This window comes from Brienomyrus brachyistius, chromosome 10 (assembly GCF_023856365.1).
Source record: "Brienomyrus brachyistius isolate T26 chromosome 10, BBRACH_0.4, whole genome shotgun sequence".
NCBI classification, from domain to species: Eukaryota; Metazoa; Chordata; class Actinopteri; order Osteoglossiformes; family Mormyridae; genus Brienomyrus; species Brienomyrus brachyistius.
In genome coordinates, this window is record NC_064542.1 from 23,826,852 (window position 1) to 23,832,768 (window position 5,917).

A 5,917-nucleotide genomic window follows, 5' to 3' on the forward strand; every position below is an offset into this window, starting at 1 on the left:
GAACTCGTGGCCATAAGTGGAAATTAGCAGGAGAACATTTTAAAACGAATTTGAGGAAGCACTTCTTTACACAGCCTGTAGTTGGAGTATGGAATAGTCTTCTTGTTAGTGTAGCGCAAGCTAAAACCCTGGGTTCCTTTAAATCAGAGCTAGATAAGATTTTAACAACTCTGAGCTATTAGTTAAGTTCTCCCCAAACGAGCTTGATGGGCCGAATGGCCTCCTGTCGTTTGTAAATTTCTTATGTTCTTAAGAAAGACACACCGAAGAGGTGCAGGCTGAGGGTGGCGCTGGTGAACCTCCCGACGCTCAGTGCTGGAGATTCACACTGAACGCGAAGGGAGGGCAAAAAACCCACTAGATACCCATCCCAGAGACTGAGAGGCTGCAATCGGGGAAAGAGGAGATGGATTTCAACAGAATTTGCATTGACTCCCAGAAATCCCTCTGCGTGACATGCTATCACGAAGCGCTGATGGAACAGCGATATGGGGAACTTTTCTGACTGTTCCTGGGAAGCCTAAATATGTTGAAATCAGATAATGTAATCAGGGTTTCTTTCTGGATCATTTCACGACGTGAACCGACTGAAGTGCCATTATTAGGATGTCATGGCGGAGAACATTAAGGCTGGTGAAGATTCACAGGTCAATGCAGAGAATTCTGTACAGTACTTAAGATGATTTTAACACAATGACGACCTCCAGCTTTCTTACGAAATGGAGAAATGCATAGGTTTCCCATCCCTAAATGGATTTTTTTTGTGCCCTACTGTCTGCCCCTCACTGGGCGTCCTTTTACAACATCCATCCATCCATCCATTTTCCAAACCGCTTATCCTACTGGGTTGCAGGGGGTCCGGAGCCTATCCCGGAAGCAATGGGCACGAGGCAGGGAACAACCCAGGACGGGGGGCCAGCCCATCGCAGGGCACACTCACACACCATTCACTCACACATGCACACCTACGGGCAATTTAGTAACTCCAATTAGCCTCAGCATGTTTTTGGACTGTGGGGGGAAACCGGAGTACCCGGAGGAAACCCCACGACGACATGGGGAGAACATGCAAACTCCACACACATGTGACCTAGGCAGAGACTCGAACCTGGGTCCCAGAGGTGTGAGGCAACACTGCTAACCACTGCACCACCATGCCGCCCCTCCTTTTACAACAGACAAACTTTAATTATATTGATTTAATAGACCATCAGTATAAAGTAGGCTAATAGACTACAATGTCCATGTGGGCTGTTCACATAATAGTCACCTAGAAATTCTCATCTCAATAGATCTCAATCTATACTCTAGCTAAAGGTGCTCAAAATTAACATCGCGCACCATCTGAAAATGTTGTATTTTACATTTACTTTATGTCAGACAAGACTTACAAACAAAAAAAAAAAAACATACATCTTACCCAACATGTTGCGAAACATGAATCTGATGTCAGCGATGGGGAGTATGTTATACTCACAGTAACGGGGCTCCAGGATCAGCCCCGGCAAACCAACACACAACAGGCATTCGCCATCAAAGTAAAAATGATGCATGAAACATTGATGAGCACATGAACGCAGAGCTGCATGAGAGTGCAGGCAGGCTGCCGAAGGCGGAACGGCGCTATTTCACAAAAAGAGAACCGCCAGCAAAGGAGGAAATCCTGGGAAAGATCAGGCTCGCCTGCAAGGCCTGTCGGAGCGGAAATGAAAATATAAATGAGTGGAAGGCACAAAGTACACACGCCTGCATCCATACTGAGAAAATGCGCAGGGATATACACACTGTAGTAAGCATGTTTTTGATTATATGTATACACCCCGTGAAATATATTTTCCCTGGAAGTAAAGATTTACTTTTTTTATTAAATGGTTCATTTCATTGACACCCACCCCCAATACGTTCCGGTCTACTGTACAGCCAGGTGGTCCTACCGTGACGAGTCATGCATCTGCGGTTATCGCATATCGTTCTGTATTTCCTTTCTCTGCCATTATGCAAGCAGCTCTCCATCTCGTCATCTGCTTACTAGAATGTAATACATTTATCGTAAGGCTGGGTATAAACAGGTGCTCGAATAACACATTATATGGTAGCCAGGTGAAATAATAATATCGCACTGCTCTTTACTTTTCCATGGCGTGCAGATGGTAAAACCCCAACCCAAACTGCCCACAGCTACCGCAACATGCAGCTGAAGTCCCGCCTACATAAAAACCTATTTTAAAATCAGATTGCCCCCTGGTTTACCTTCACAAACCAGACAGCAGTACGAAGTTAGCGCTCGCTAGAACTGGAGTTGCTAGGCAACTGAAGACACTCACTCTACAAAGCCTTCTCCCCGTATAAGTCCTGAAATTGTTCTTTGATATCAGGAAAGATATAAAATTATGTTTAATAAAACAGAAAAATAACAGATTAGTATCAAGCATTTTTAACAGCTGAAGGCTCAGTAATAAACATGTTCTAGTGCTTAAGTGTCCTCAATACCATTAAGCAATTGACATTAAATACGCTGTATTTGGAAACAGTTAACTTATTACTAGTATGCGACTAGTGTTCCAATAAAGGGATGACAAGCAATTAATTAAGTTAATAATTGTTTTGTTTTGTTTTTTTTTTTATCAAAAAGCATTATTATACGTATCCTTCAAGTATAAGGAGTCTGAACATATTCAATTGTGTTGTATTGCTGTTCTTTTTTCTTCTTTTTCTTTCACGCACTATTCGGCGACACTAACAGAGAGGTTCAGCGGTCCAAAGTGTCTGGACACGCGGGGCGCAACGCTAATTACCTTTAGTTAATGAATGATGGGAGTGGTGAAAATTGATTGTTAATTACGGATTTACACTGCCTCTGCGGTCGAGGTTTGGAGGAGGTCTTCCGGTGGGCGTTCGGAGGAGCAGGCGTCCACGCTTAAGTTGGTGACCTGCCCGAGCAGATGGCTTCCAGGTGCTACAGCCCCAGGCTGCCCTGGGGAAAGGGGCTTTGCTCCGAATCTCACGTGGCAAAAAGATGATGCTGCTGCACTCAGAAGTGCGTCGCCGGCCGGAAATACCTTAATTTTGGCTTCCTTGTTGTCAGCTAGATTGTTCACTGAATAAATGAAGAGGTGCAAATGTGCATTATATAATATTGATTTTAAAAAGCAGTTTGATTTTAAAGGTGTACAGCAGCTTGTGCTGGGTGTTACTTAATTAGCCAGACTGAATACGTTTTCTATGGCGTAGGTTTGAAATGGGAAATGGAAAACCTTAGTAAACAGTGCCCTCTGTCGGTGGTTTATTTTAATATAAGTTAAAGTTTCTTTCAGACCAGACGGAAATTTCCATTATAGAACCCAGTACAGAAACAATATAAATGAAAAGTTTACATAGACATCAGTATGATATGTGCGGCCAAATATTGTACATATTCATGTACGTGTTTCCCTTAAGTCATATTGCCCCAACACGTTTGTACAGGACAAATATTTCATACGTCAGTGAAATATTTCACTCAGCAGTACGAGTCTAATTCTGGATCATATGAAGATCAAGACATTTAAGCAGTGTCCTCACACAGAAACATGTATCAACACAGCATGAACGTATCCATTACATGAGCAGTATACAAATGTACTGAAATATTGTGAGCTGTTAAGTGGTCATGCAAATGCACTGATAATCGGTGTTGAACATTATTTTTTGCCTAAATAACTCCATGTGCATGTGCTGTCTGTAATAAATTAGATCCATCTATTTTCTGTAACTGCGTGTCCTGTTTAGCGTTCCGGACCCTACGGGCACAAGGCAGGGAATGACCCAGGATGGGGCACCAACCCATCACAGGGCACAAGTCAGGGAATGATCCAGGATGGGGAACCAACCCATCACAGGGCACAAGGCAGGGAACAACCCAGGATGGGGCGCCAACCCATCACAGGGCACAAGGCAGGGAACAACCCAGGATGGGGCGCCAACCCATCACAGGGCACAAGGCAGGGAACAACCCAGGATGGGGCGCCAACCCATCACAGGGCACAAGGCAGGGAACAACCCAGGATGGGGCACCAACCCATCACAGGGCACAAGGTAGGGAACAACCCAGGATGGGGCGCCAACCCATCACAGGGCACAAGGCAGGGAACAACCCAGGATGGGGTGCCAACCCATCACAGGGCACAAGGCAGGGAACAACCCAGGATGGGGCGCCAACCCATCACAGGGCACAAGGCAGGGAACAACCCAGGATGGGGCGCCAACCCATCACAGGGCACAAGGCAGGGAACAACCCAGGATGGGGCGCCAACCCATCACAGGGCACAAGGCAGTGAACAACCCAGGATGGGGTGCCAACCCATCACAGGGCAGAAGGCAGGGAACAACCCAGGATGGGGCGCCAACCCATCACAGGGCACAAGGCAGGGAACAACCCAGGATGGGGCGCCAACCCATCACAGGGCACAAGGCAGGGAACAACCCAGGATGGGGCACCAACCCATCACAGGGCACAAGGCAGGGAACAACCCAGAATGGGGTGCCAACCCATCACAGGGCACAAGGCAGGGAACAACCCAGAATGGGGTGCCAACCCATCATAGGGCACAAGGCAGGGAACAACCCAGAATGGGGTGCCAACCCATCACAGGGCACAAGGCAGGGAACAACCCAGAATGGGGTGCCAACCCATCACAGGGCACAAGGCAGGGAACAACCCAGAATGGGGTGCCAACCCATCACAGGGCACATTCACCTATGAGCAATTTGGTAACTCCAATTAACCTCAGCATGTTTTTGAACTGCGGCGGGAGGGACAGCAGAGAACCCAGCTGAAACCCCACAACACAGAACATGCAAACTCCACACACGGAACGCTGTTCGAGACTCTGGTCCCAGAGATGCAGGGTGACAGTGTTGGCCACTGCACCACCCTGCCACCCAATAAATTACATAAATTAGACCATTTCTTTTATCTGATATGCTAAGGGTGGGTTTCGATACTATAGCATTTTAGTCTCTTCTATTTACATTCAAACCCATACTGAATGATGAGTCTGTCATTAACTACATAAAATGTCATTCAATCTATAAACGGATAAGTAAATAAATACATTTTAGCAGGTATAAAGAACAATTTTTTTAAAATGAAAGAGTTCAATAATCTGTAAGAATGATTTAACACAGCATAAAAATTCTAACAGAAATGAATTTGAACTGGAAGTATTAACTGGAGATGGTTTTGCTTTTCAAAATGAGTAAGTTTCCTACATTTTAGTATATTTAGTATATATAGTAAATGATTACTCATGTGTAGTTAATCAACAAATGACCAAAGTGCTTAAAAAATAAAATATCAAATTATTAATAAAATGAAAATAAAATATCAAATTATTCTTTCATTTGAACTTCAAAAGTGATCAAAAAAGACAGCATGCATTATTAGGAAGAATGTATTCAATGAATGTCCATCCTTCTTTCAAACATTTATCCTTCTTGGGGGGGGCTGGAGCCCATGCTAGACACCAATAGGGCACAAGGCAGGGGTACACGCCGCATGGGGTGCAGTTCAATCACAGGGCACATACACACTCTACAGGCTATTTTGGAGATCCCCACCCAGCTAGCTGCTCGTCTTTGGATTGCAGAGGAAATCACAGTCCCCATAGGATATTAAATATGAGCAGAGCATGCAAACTCCACACACAAAGGGCAAAGGTGAGATCCGACTCTCCCATCATGGGGGTGTGAGGCAACGCTGCTACCCACTGAGCCACCATCACATTCAATTAATATTTCATATGTAATTAATTAAAAGCTCAGCTGAACCAACATACACGGTGTGCTGTGCAGATGAGGCCTGGGACACACTGATTTAATAAAAAGAAGACCTTCAGCTATTACAGTCTGTGATACTCATAACCCAATAAAGCCTTGA

General features: G+C 44.9%; 1 long non-coding RNA gene across 1 annotated transcript; it reads right to left on the reverse strand.

The window, feature by feature from the left end:
• Positions 1-812: 812 nt before the first annotated feature.
• On the reverse strand, positions 813-2,163 carry LOC125750787 (uncharacterized). Its single transcript, XR_007400422.1, has 3 exons — positions 2,131-2,163; positions 1,935-2,028; positions 813-1,692 (listed from the first exon to the last, which is right to left on the reverse strand). It is a non-coding gene; the product is annotated as an uncharacterized LOC125750787 (long non-coding RNA).
• Positions 2,164-5,917: the final 3,754 nt, after the last annotated feature.